The sequence below is a fragment of the Bubalus kerabau genome, chromosome 22 (assembly GCF_029407905.1).
Source record: "Bubalus kerabau isolate K-KA32 ecotype Philippines breed swamp buffalo chromosome 22, PCC_UOA_SB_1v2, whole genome shotgun sequence".
In the NCBI taxonomy this organism is placed as follows: Eukaryota; Metazoa; Chordata; class Mammalia; order Artiodactyla; family Bovidae; genus Bubalus; species Bubalus kerabau.
In genome coordinates, this window is record NC_073645.1 from 12115687 (window position 1) to 12129085 (window position 13399).

The following is a 13399-nucleotide window of genomic DNA, read 5'->3' on the forward strand; positions in this document are numbered from 1 at the left end:
TAATGGAAAATAAAAATTTCAACAGATTGTATCAAGTGGAAAGATGAATTGATAGCTTCATTCTATGAAAAGCACAGAGAGCCAAAAGACTCAATAGTAAAGTTCAAAGGATATTATAAATCTACCTTTCATACTTTAATGTTTTTAAACTTTGTATATAATTTAAAATGAGTGTATACAGAAATTAGTATATATGTAATTTTCTCATATCATACGGGTAGCAGTAATCTACATTCTTACATTGCTTCATAATCCTTTTTTGTCAAGGACTACTTCCAATTATGCTTTTTTTTTTTTTACAGTTTATGCTACCAGAAAATATTTTCTAGAACTTACTTTTTAAAAATGTGCAGTATTTTGTTGTTTAATACAGTACTAAAAATAGACTATTTAAGTGGTTGTTGTCCTGTCACCAAGTTGTGTCCAAGTGATACTCTGTGAAAGGTCAGAACTGATCAACCCAGGGGATTGGTTGGGAAGGTGTCCAACCTTACTGTAGCCTTATTAGCAAGAGTTTTAAGGCATAAATGAAAGGGTAAACTCCCTAGAATTTATTTGGGCCCTTCCTAAATGCCCTTCCATATAATTTTTTTTTTTAATGGGAGAGGAGAAGGGAGGGCTTGGGTAAGAATAACAAAGATATGAATTCATTAGCCAAAACAGAAGAAACTGTAGTTGAAACGTTGATTCTCAATTCCTGTAACAGCAGATTGATAGATGAAGCATAAAACAAGACCAGATGCTGTGGTTTCCAGGATGCACTTGGCTTCCCATCCCTTATAACCTGGAGCATTTTTGCTGTAAGTAGGTCATTTGCTTGCTCTCATTTACCTGATTCTAGGAAAATGCCCTTGAAAGTATTTGGAAAATAAGACTTTCATTAAGCTTTTGCTTTTGCTTAACATTTTAAAAGTTAAGATTGCATGAAACCTCTCCCAACCCCATTTCTGTATTAGCCAGAATAACCTGTAACCTTGAAGCATAAGTAAAACTGAAATAGACAAGAAAAATTCAAGATCTTTTATTTTCTAAGGACTTAAATTTATGTCCATAACACTGGCATAGTACTCATCTCACAGAATTATAATTGAGGTTTGAGTTTCTCTGTTCTCCTATCAGTTGTGAACTTCTTGAGAAAAGAGGATGCCTAGGACATAGGAGGAAGTTAACGAATGTTTTAATTAGCTAATTCACCACCACCACCCCCCAGTCTGACATTTTGAATGGGGCAGACACCATTCTAATAGATTTACGGTGACTGGGAAGGGAAAAAGAGGAAAGAAAGACAAATGGTCCAAAGAAAAGGACATGTGCAGAACTTCCCTGGTGGTCCAGTGATTAAGAATCTGCCTGACAGTGTAGGAGACATGAGTTCTATCCCTGGTCTGGGAAGATTCGACATGCCATGGGTTGACAGCCTGTGAGCCACAACTACTGAGCCCCACTCTGGAGCCTGTTCTCAGCAGCAAGAGAAGACACTGCAATGACAAACACATGCACTGCAGTTAAGAGAATAGCCCCCTGCTCCCTGCCACTAGAGAAAGTTCATATGCAGCAACGAAAACCCAGCACAACCAAAAATAAATAAATAAATGAATAAAATCGTGACCAAGTTCAAATTTATAAAACAACAATAGCAGCAACAAAGAAAAGGACATGTGCAATCAAACCATTTTACTGACCATGATTATACTATCGTCCTGTTGTGACAAATCTGTTCCTGATATGTCCACCAGAGACCAGTCTCATCAGGTATACAGAGGTTTAAGAGCATGGACCCTGCAGCCCAACAGAGTTGGCTTTGGATGTAAGGTCTGTTCTTTACTAGTTCTGTGGCTCAGGGCAAATTATTAAGCTCTCTAAGCCTCAAGTTCCTCACCTCTCATACACGGACAAAAGCAGTATGCACGCCATGGAGTTACACTGAGAATTAAAGGAGACAGTGCCCGAAAGCACTGCATGCTATTCTTGACACTTAGCAAGTGCTCAATAAACATGCCACTGAACTAGCTCAGATGTTATTTTGATTATACCGTGAAGTGATATTCTCTCATTTCCAGAAGCTTATATGAACAAAGATTCTTTCATATCTCTTTAGTATTTGTGTGAGCACTTGTCAACCATGGTGTATTGTCTAGGAATGTTTATCTTCTCTGGCTTGTCAAGAGGCCTTGCCTCTGTCCCTTTGCCCTCTTAGTTCTCAGTTTTAATACACCCCTCTGGGTGAGTCTTACAGATTAGTATTCTATAAAGTATTAGTGATAGTTATGGAAAACCTGTAAGATTTCATCCTTGTGACTGCCCCCATACAACTAAGTTATGTTGATCATTCCATGAAAATGACTATCGATATTTCTCAGTTCACTGAAGACCATCATTAATATTGACTGTCATTCCCATCTGTCTAATAACAGCCATTTATTGAGCTTACAGTTCTTACTCTCATAGAATTCTGAAGACTCATATATCTTGTGAAAATGCAAATCTTCATAGAACTGTTGATTTTTTTAAGTTAGAGATTTAACCTGTCTTTTATTCCCATTCATTATTTGTTTTGGGAAAACATCCTTACATGGATTGCCTAGTGAGTTTTGTCCTGAAGAAAGAAATTAGTTCAATATATGAAAGGGAGAAGCTGAACCAGATTTGAGATTTTAGAGGTCGATACTTTTCCATCTCTTATCATTTTGCAAATGGCAGCATTTTCATTACCCTTGAGGACTGTCATAACATGAGAGCTGCTGTTTTTCAATGTAAAATTGAATTAATTTGAGCATAACATGTTTTTTAAAAATATTTACTATGTGCAACTCTTGGAAATGCTCCTAAAGTTGAGGGAGTTTTACTGAGCAAATACAATGGTATATCCTGTTTAGACACTGAGTACATGGCTTTCAAAGGCGAAAGCAAGGGCAAAACTTGCTAATTTTAGATGTTTAGGGGTGAAATATCTACTAGGCCTCCTTTCATCTTAGGTCAAACAGTAGTGCGCTAGCAAGCTAATGTTAGATTTGCCCTCCCCTCTTGTTTATTGCTAGTGTTTTTGGAACCAGAAAAACAAAACAAAGGGGTAAAAAAAGAAAGAAAGCAAAGTCTGTATGTAACTTGAGTTAGAGAAGTACAGGAACAAATATACCAAGTTGGCAGTGCTCAAAGTCCCATTCAACTTCAAAATAGTATACTAGATAGAGTTTCACAAACCTTTCTCCTTTCTAGCGTGCTCTTTATTAAGTTGAAATACCAAAACCATTCTGAGAGCTTTGAATACCCCTATAAGGTCTAGAGCCAGAGGCATGCCCCACTCCCATTTCTTTATATTTTCTGAGTTCCCAACGTCAGAAGAAGGGACAGTAAACGAAAGGAGACAAGGAAGTCAACTCCCCAACAGTGTTTTCTTCCCCTTTGGTGTTTTGCAGAAAAGTTGAAGAGATGCTAATGATTCTTAACCAACCGAAAGCCGCGTTAGAATTCTGTCTAGGTATTCTTAAACTTCTGACTGGGCAGTGTTCCACCTTCCACACTCCAGTCCATCTTTCATTCAATACTGTGTGTGTGCTAAGTTGCCTCAGTTGTGTCCGACTCTTTGCAACCATATGGACTGTAGCCTGCCAGGCTCTTCTGTCCATGAGATTGTTCAGGCAAGAATACTGGAGTGGATTGCCATGTAATCCTCCAGATGATCTTCCTGACCCAGGGATGGAACCCATTTCCTGTTTTGGCAGGTGGGTTCTTTACCACTAGCACCACCTGGAAATCCTACTTACGCTAGATAAATAGGCTTGCCATGGTTTATTATTGTGTTGTCCTCACAAGCTAGTATTCAAGGAGCCTTCCTTGACCACTTCCTTGGGACTCTTGGAAATAAACATAAAAACAGTTTAAATGACTGGTTAAAAACCCATGAAATACAGTGATTATTCTGGGTGGGAGGGATTGGGGGCAGGGGAGGAGAGAGTAAATAATCATATGTCTTCAGTTGAGAGCATCACAAGAATTTCCAGGACATGAACTCACATTCATAGGCCAAGAACAGAAGACAACTAAAAAAACCTCTGCAGAGGCACAACATTTCCTCTTCATTTCCTTGGAAGGTAGGGATCTATGATACTCCTTTTTAATAATCATCCCCAAATTCTGTTTCTGTGCCCAACACAATAAAGTGTTTCCAAGTACAGAGTGTCAGATAGGTGAAGAACAAACAGCGTCTACAAAATAGTTTGAAGCATGTAAAAGGTAGATTATTGAGGGAAGTACTTAGGAAATGCTAAGTTATTTGAAATTATTGTGTCCTAAATGACAGCTCTGTGACCTGCCTCATGTTAGGTAGCCTTTCAGGGTTTCCTGCTCTGAAACGGAAGTAGTTCTACAAGCTTCATAATTCCATGATTTGTTCATTCTGACCTGTATGAGAGAACTATCTCAGAAGACCTTGTGTAGTAATCCTTTGTCAGTTACCATTTTCCCATAGTTTTGTCACAATGTGGTTTTCTCTTTGTATGCCTAAATTTTACAGTCTGTGATCTCTGTGTATGTATGTATGGTTGAGTTTAGTTCCTTGAAATCAAAGAACTTAATCACAGTTATCCCTACCCTCATCTCCATTCCTACTGCAATCTTAAAGTCAGATGGCAAGGGACAGGAAGTCTGCCGTTCTCATCCCCTCTTTATATGATGAGGGGAGAATAACAGTTGGAGGCCAGGCCTAGAAAAACCATGCCCTTGTTTTCTGGAAAGACCAGATGGTTACTAAGAATGTTGCCAAGCTTGCAAAAATGATACCAGTGGGAAAAGCAAATACAGGAAAGTGTTGAATCTCAATAAAGGCTATATCAAGAACTTTAAAAATAGAAGTGTGGTTAACATAAACTCCATCTTCCACAGAAGATGATGGCTTTCAGAATATTAGCTCATGAACAACTAAGGAAAAAGATTCTTTTCTGCTTTTATAACCAATTTTGTTGTTTTATTCTCTTGAAAATTCCCTACCCTTGGACTCCCAATGAAGGTTTTATCTACATAGCACTTCTCTGGAATGTAATCATCTCCTTCACCAGTTGGTGAGAGATTACCATAATAAATACTGAAAACACGCACGTAGATCCTCGTGAATAATGTTTTTGAGAGCTAGCCAAAAAGGAAGACGTAGGTTTACCTTTATTTGTGTGTTTATTTGTAGTTTTATTGAGAGAAAAAACATTTTCAGTCAGTTCAGTTGCTCAGTGTGTCCGACTCTGTGACCCCATGAATTGCAGCACGCCAGGCCTCCCTGTCCATCACCAACTCCTGGAGTTCACCCAAACCCATGTCTATTGAGTCCGTGATGCCATCCAACCATCTCATCCTCTGTCATCCACTTCTCCTCCTGCCCTCAATCTTTCCCAGCATCAGGGTCTTTTCAAATGAGTCAGCTCTTCGCATCAAGTGGCCAAAGTATTGGAGTTTCAACTTCAACATCAGTCCCACCAATGAACACCCAGGACTGATCTACTTTACGATGGACTGGTTGGATCTCCTTGCAGTCCAGGGAACTCTCAAGAGTCTTCTCCAACACCACAGTTCAAAAACATCCATTCTTCGGCGCTCAGTTTTCTTTATAGTCCAACTCTCACATCCATACATGACCACTGGAAAAACCATTGCCTTGACTAGACAGACCTTTGTTGACAAAGTAATGTCTCTGCTTTTGAATATGCTGTCTAGGTTGGTTATAACTTTCCTTCCAAGGAGTAAGCGTCTTTTAATTTCATGGCGGCAGTCACCATCTGTAGTGATTTTGGAGCCCCCCAAAATAAAGTCAGCCACTGTTTCCCCAGCTATTTCCCATGAAATGATGGGACTGGATGCCATGATCTTCGTTTTCTGAATGTTGAGCTTTAAGCCAACTTTTCACTCTCCTCTTTCACTTTCATCAAGAGGCTCTTTAGTTCTTCACTTTCTGCCATAATGGTAGTGTCATCTGCATATCTGAGGTTATTGATATTTCTCCTGGCAATCTTGATTCCAGCTTATGCTTCCTCCAGCCCAGCGTTTCTCATGATTTACTCTGCATATAAGTTAAATAAGCAGGGTGACAATATACAGCCTTGACGTACTCCTTTTCCTATTTGTTCCATGTCCAGTTCTAACTGTTGCTTCCTGACCTGCATACAGGTTTCTCAAGAGGCAGGTCAGATGGTCTGGTATTCCCCATCTCTTTCAGAATTTTCCACAGTTTATTGTGATCCACACAGTCAAAGGCTTTAACATAGTCAATAAAACAGAAATAGATGTTTTTCTGGAACTCTCTTGCTTTTTCCATGATCCAGCAGATGTTGGCAATTTGATCTCTGGTTCCTCTGCCTTTTCTAAAACCAGCTTGAACATCTGGAAGTTCATGGTTCACGTATTGCTGAAGCCTGGCTTGAAGAATTTTAAGCATTACTTTACTAGTGTGTGAGATGAGTGCAATTGTGCGGTAGTTTGAGCATTCTTTGGCATTGCCTTCCTTGGGACTGGAATGAAAACTGACCTTTTCCAGTCCTGTGGCCACTGCTGAGTTTTCCAAATTTGCTGGCATATTGAGTGCAGCACTTTCACAGCATCATCTTTCAGGATTTGAAATAGCTCAACTGGAATTTCATCACCTCCACTAGCTTTGTTCATAGTGATGATTCCTAAAGCCCACTTGACTTCACATTCCAGGATGTCTGGCTGTAGGTGAGTGATCACGCCATCGTGATTATCTGGGTTGTGGAGATCTTTTTTGTACAGTTCTTCTGTGTATTCTTGCCATCTCTTCTTAATATCTTCTGCTTCTGTTAGATCTCTACCATTTCTGTCCTTTATCGAGCCCATCTTTGCATGAAATGTTCCCTCGGTATCTTTAATTTTCTTGAAGAGATCTCTAGTCTTTCCCATTCTATTGTTTTCCTCTATTTCTTTGCACTGGTTACTGAGGAAGGCTTTCTTATCTCTTCTTGCTATTCTTTGGAACTCTGCATTCAAATGGATATATCTTTCCTATTCTCCTTTGCTTTTTGCTTCCCTTCTTTTCACAGCTATTTGTAAGGCCTCCTCAGATAGCCATTTTGCTTTTTTGCATTTCTTTTTCTTGGGGATGGTCTTGATTCCTGTTTCCTGTACAATGTCACAAACCTCTGTCCATAGTTCATCAGGCACTGTCTTTCAGATCTAGTCCCTTAAATCTATTTCTCACTTCCACTGTAGTCATAAGGGATTTGATTTAGGTCATACCTGAATGGTCTAGTGGTTTTCTCCACTTTCTTCAATTTAAGTCTGAATTTGGCAATAGGGAGTTCAAAATCTCATTCTCTAGGTAGTGAATTCAGGAGTAAGTAACTCCACACTTGTTCTGCGTAGTCCAATTTATTGTTAATTCTGTTGTCTGTTAACATACTGGGAGTTATGTTAATCTAGAATACATCTCTGTCACAGATAACAAACCAGCATTCTTACAGGTAAGACACATCATTTACCTTGATGAAGACAGTGTTATAGAAATAATTAGGAAGATCTAGTTATATTATCTAGAAAGATAGAATTTCAAGGAATCACACTCTTTCAGGATCAAAAGGAATATTAAAGTCATTGCATCTTCAACCAAAGACAGTGTGGAACTGTAGAAAGACTATATGCTCTGGAATCAGAGGACCTGGATCAAATCACAGCTTTGCAACTTAGCTGTGTGTTTGGGGTAATTTACTTAACATCCTTGAGCCTAGTTTCCTCACCTATAAAATGGGAATAGTGACTACATTATAGAGTTGGCGAAAGGATTGAAGATAATGTATGTAAAAGACAGACATAATAAACATTAGTAAATGACTGTGGTTGTTGTGAACATAAACGTCCCACCAGCTGGTCATTAAGCTTATTTGAATGTTCCCAGTGACAAGGAATTCACTAATTGTTCAGGTAGCCCATCTCTTAGTTACTCTTCAGAGTTAGTCCTTCCTTTTGCTGAGCCTAAATCTTTTCCCCTAGAATTTTTATCTATGGTTCTCAATCTTGCCTGTAAGGCTGAACAGATTAACCCTGTAAATCAATTAAGCATGTGATCTAGAAAGTAATATATACTTTAAGAAAGGTGTGACCAGTATGGACACTAGAGGTTTGTCAACACAATTTAGGATCAAACTAGCTTCTTTTTTCCTGAAACCCACTCTTTGAATATCTGTTAATTAAAGTATGTTTGTCTTTTGCACTAGATAGAGCTGTAGCCATAGCTTGAGTCCTGCGTGCTGTACCTGTCAAGAGTTTTGAGAGAGAGACTCAAGTCCAGAAACTTACAATTAAATCTTTATTGTATTAATTAACAAATTGACAAAATTCCACTTGAGACATAAAAATAGAATTTGAGTATTTAATCATATGTAATGTGGCCTACCTGTAAGGTCACATAGCCATAAGTGGAAAAAAGAACATAGTGCTCTTTATTGAACAAACACTAAAATGGTATTTAATATGTGTCAAGCACTGCTATAAGTGCTTTTCACATATTAAAGTGTTTAATTCTCAACTAATAATAACCCTATGAATTAAATATTATTATCTTCAGAAAAGGAAAATGAGGCACAGAAAGATTAAGCAACTTATCCAGGTTGAATAGCTAGTAAGTAGCAGAATTTGAATCTGAATTCTAGCTAGTAAGAGCTAGAATTTGAACCAGGTTGTCTAGTTCCAGAGTCTGTGTTCATACAAATGCCCTGTTCCCAAATTTGTCAAAATTTAGAAAAATTCTAGTACATGGATTATTCAGACTCCTTAAAAGCAAGAAAAACGCTGCTGGATTTACAACCTACTTTATAAAAGCACTATTAGAGTATACTTTTTGAGTGATATGGATTTGATTTATGAGAATACAAAACATTGACTGGAAACAATATCTAGCCTCATTCATTCTAATTCAGACTATGCTTCTAATGATTGATTTTATATTTTAGCTATATAATAAAGAGGAAATTGATGAATGCCTCTGAGTTTTGGTCTTCTGTTATATACTTATTCTGCTGAATATTGTTTTCAAATATTAAGACAGCAATACATCATGTATAGTTTTATTTTTAAATTAACATAAAGTTGATGATGTGTACATACTTGCATGAGTGTACAGTTCTTTAATTTAATACAATAGATTCATATAACCACTGCAAAAATCAAGATATCTGACAGTTTCATTATCCTAAGAAACTCCATTGTATTACCCCTTTGTAGTTACCTCCTCAACCCTTGGCAGCCATGGATCTAATCTCCATCACTATTAGTTTTTTCTTTTTGAGAATGTTATATGTAAATTCAGTCATACAGTATGTAACTTTTTGAGACTGACTTCTTTACTTAGCATGCCTTTGAGATTCATCTGAGATGTTGCATATGTCGATGGTTTATTCATTTTCATTGCAGAGTAGTATTCCATTGTAGAAATGTACTGCAGCTTGTCTACTCATTTGTTGAAGGATATTTAAGTTGTTTCCAGTTTTTGGTAATTGTGAATAGACCTGCTATAAACATTTGTGTGTAGATTCTTGTGTGACCAGAAGTTTTTATTTCCTTAAAGTAAATACCCAGTAGTGGGTTTGCTCAGAGAAGGCAATGGCACCCCACTCCAGTACTCTTGCCTGGAAAACCCCATGGACGGAGGAGCCTGGTAGGCTGCAGTCCATGGGGTCGCTAAGAGTCAGGCACGACTGAGAGACTTCACTTTCACTTCTCACTTTCATGCATTGGAGAAGGAGGCGGCAGCCCACTCCAGTGTTCTTGCCTGGAGAATCCCAGGGACGGAAGCCTGGTGGGCTGCCGTCTATGGGGTCGCACGGAGTTGGACACCACTGAAGCGACTTAGCAGCAGCAGCAGCAGCAGCAGTAGGTTTGCTAGGTCATTGTTTTTATGAGAGACTCATGTGTTCAAGAGTATTTTTAACTTTATGAGAGAATGCCAAACTGTTTTCCCCAATCACTATTCCGTTTTGCATTTCCATGAGAATGTATGAGCATTCTATTTGTTTTGCATTCTCACCAGAACTTGTTATTATCAATATTTAAAATTTGAGGTGTTCTAAAAGGTACCTCATTATGATAATGTACTGTATAGTGCATGGTCTGCACATACTATAGTAGTATTTACTACTGTAAAAAAAAAAAAAACCTGTGAGTTAGTGGACCTGTGCAGTTCAAACTCGAATTGTTTAAGGGTCAACTGTGTTCAGTTTTATCTGTTGTGGTTTTCTATGCATGCATGCATGCGTGCTAAGTTGCTTCAGTTGTATCTGACTCTTTGTAACCCCATGGACTGCAGCCCACCAGGCTCCTCTGTCTATGGAATTTTTCAGGCAAGAATACTGGAGTGGGTTGCCATGCCCTCCTCCAAGGGATCTTCCCAACCCAGGGATCCGTGACTCTTTATGTTTACCTGCATTGGCAGGCAGGTTCTTTACCATAGTGCTATGTGGGAAGCCTGATTTGACAATATGTCTTTATTAAAATATAAATGTTTATTATTCACAATTTCCTTAGAATAAATATATTTTAGCACTTTAAGTAGATGTAGAAGTGTTTGCATCATTTAGATACCTTTACACTCCCTTCTTTATGTTATAGTTGTCTTGTAGATTTCATTTGCATACATTGAAAACATACATTGGAACTCGAAAATAGTCTATTTTATTTACCTATTTACTATTTCTCTTCTTCATGTTCCAAGTTTCCTTCTGGTACACTTTCCCTTCTATCTAAAGATACTCCTTTACTAATTCTTTAGAGCAGGTCTTCTGGCAATGAATTATCTTTGTTTTCCTTCTCTGAGAATGTATTTATTTGAACTTCATGAAGGAATCTTTGCTGGATTTAGAAACTCCAGGTTGACAGGGTTGTTGTTTTTATTTCCCTAGCACCTCAAGTTGTCCCACTTAATCCTACCCTTCATGAATCCTGATAAGAATTTTGCAGTCATTTGAAATTGTTGTTCCCCCTGTAAGTAATGTGTCATTTTTTTTCTAGGGGCTTTAAAGATTTTTTTTGGTCTTCAATTTTCATCAGTTTGATTATGATATATTTGGGCATGAGTTTTTTGGGATTTATCCTATCTTCTTGAATCTGTAAGTTTATGTTTTTCACCAAACTTGAGAACTTTTCAGTCCTTTTTATCAAATATATTTTACTGCATTGTATTTTTTTTCTCCTCTTCTTCTGACCTCCAGTGGCAAATACTAAATCTTTCGGTTTTGTCCCACTCATCTTTGAGGTGCTGTTCATTCTTTTTCCCACTCTGTGTTTTTTTCTTTGTTCAAATTGAGTGATTTTTGTTGTTATCTTCAAATTCACTGACTCTTTCCTGTGTCATCTCCATTCTGTGATTGAAGCCATTCAGTGGCTTCTCTTTTATTTTACTTACTGTAGTTTAAAATTTTTATTTATTTATATGGCTGCGTTGGGTCTTAGTTGTGACACAGGAGATCTTTGCTGTGTCATGTGGGGTCTTTCATTGTGGCACATGGACTGTACCATGCAGTTCTGCTCATTTTGCTTGCTGGTAGGTTATGCTCAAAATCCTTCAAGCTAGCCTTCAGCGATACGTGAACTGAGAACTTTCAGATGTACAAGCTAGGTTTAGAAAAGACAAGAGGAACCAGAGATCCAGTTGCCAGCTGTTACACAGGCTTCGTTGCTCTGCAGCATGTGAGATCCTAATATCCCAACCTGGTATCAGACCCATGCCCACCACATTGAAAGGCAAATTCCCAACCACTGGACAACCAAGGAAATTTTTATTTATTAAATTAAAATTATTCCATTTTGTTTTCCAAAGGGAACATCACATTTTCCTAAAAATTTTTCAGTTCTGAAATGTTAGTTTAGTTCTTCATATCTTCTACTTCTTTGCATTCCTTTCAGGAGTGTTTTCTATTACTTCCTGCTGCTGCTGCTAAGTCACTTCAGTCGTGTCCAACTCTGTGTGACCCCATAGACGGCAGCCTACCAGGCTGCCCCATTCCTGGGATTCTCCAGGCAAGAACACTGGAGTGGGTTGCCATTTCCTTCTCTAATGCATGAAAGTGAAAAGTGAAAGTGAAGTCGTTCAGTCGTGTCCGACTCTTCGCGACCCCATGGACTGCAGCTTACCAGGCTCCTCCGCCCATGGGATTTTCCAGGCAAGAGTACTGGAGTGGGGTGCCATTGCCTTCTCTGCTTACTTCCTAGTATGCTTTAATAATAACTGCATTAAAGCCTTCATTAGCTGATTTCAGCATCTGTGTTATCTAAGTGTTGGCCCCTGAATTGTCTTTCCCCAAAGAAAGGCAGTGCCAAAGAATGCTCAAACTACCGCACAATTGCACTCATCTCACACGCTAGTAAAGTAATGCTCAAAATTCTCCAAGCCAGGCTTCAGCAATATGTGAACCGTGAACTTCCTGATGTTCAAGCTGGTTTTAGAAAAGGCAGAGGAACCAGAGATCAAATTGCCAACATCCGCTGGATCATGGAAAAAGCAAGAGAGTTCCAGAAAAACATCTATTTCTGCTTTCTTGACTATGCCAAAGCCTTTGACTGTGTGGATCACAATAAACTGTGGAAAATTCTGAAAGACATGGGAGTACCAGACCACCTGATCTGCCTCTTGAGAAATTTGTATGCAGGTCAGGAAGCAAGAGTTAGAACTGGACATGGAACAACAGACTGGTTCCAAATAGGAAAAGGAGTTCGTCAAGGCTGTATATTGTCACCCTGTTTATTTAACTTATATGCAGAGTACATCATGAGAAACTCTGGACTGGGAGAAACACAAGCTGGAATCAAGATTGCCAGGAGAAATATCAATAACCTCAGATATGCAAATGACACCACCCTTATGGCAGAAAGTGAAGAGGAACTCAAAAGCCTCTTGATGAAGGTGAAAGTGGAGAGTGAAAAAGTTGGCTTAAAGCTCAACATTCAGAAAATGAAGATCATGGCCTCTGGTCCCACCACTTCATGGGAAATAGATGGGGAAACAGTGGAAACAGTGTCAGACTTTATTTTTCTGGGCTCCAAAATCACTACAGATGGGGACTGCAGCCATGAAATTAAAAGACGCTTACTCTTTGGAAGGAAAGTTATGACCAACCTAGATAGCATATTCAAAAGCAGAGACATTACTTTGCCAACAAAGGTTCGTCTAGTCAAGGCTATGGTTTTTCCTGTGGTCATGTATGGATGTGAGAGTTGGACCGTAAAGAAGGCTGAGTGCCGAAGAATTGATGCTTTTGAACTGTGGTGTTGGAGAAGACTCTTGAGAGTCCCTTAGACTGCAAGGAGATCCAACCAGTCCATTCTGAAGGAGATCAGCCCTGGAATTTCTTTGGAAGGAATGATGCTAAAGCTGAAACTCCAGTACTTTGGCCACCTCATGCGAAGAGTTGACTCA

The 13399-nt window shown here is 38.7% G+C and overlaps 1 long non-coding RNA gene across 4 annotated transcripts in view; it reads left to right on the top strand.

Annotated features, from left to right (window-relative positions):
• Window positions 1-13399, top strand: part of LOC129636968 (uncharacterized) — a 34942-nt gene that overhangs the window by 5957 nt on the left and 15586 nt on the right. For all 4 annotated transcript variants that reach the window (XR_008707238.1, XR_008707241.1, XR_008707240.1 and 1 more), the window contains exon 3: window positions 707-800. This is a non-coding gene — a long non-coding RNA (uncharacterized LOC129636968). The remainder of the gene's footprint in view (window positions 1-706; window positions 801-13399) is intronic.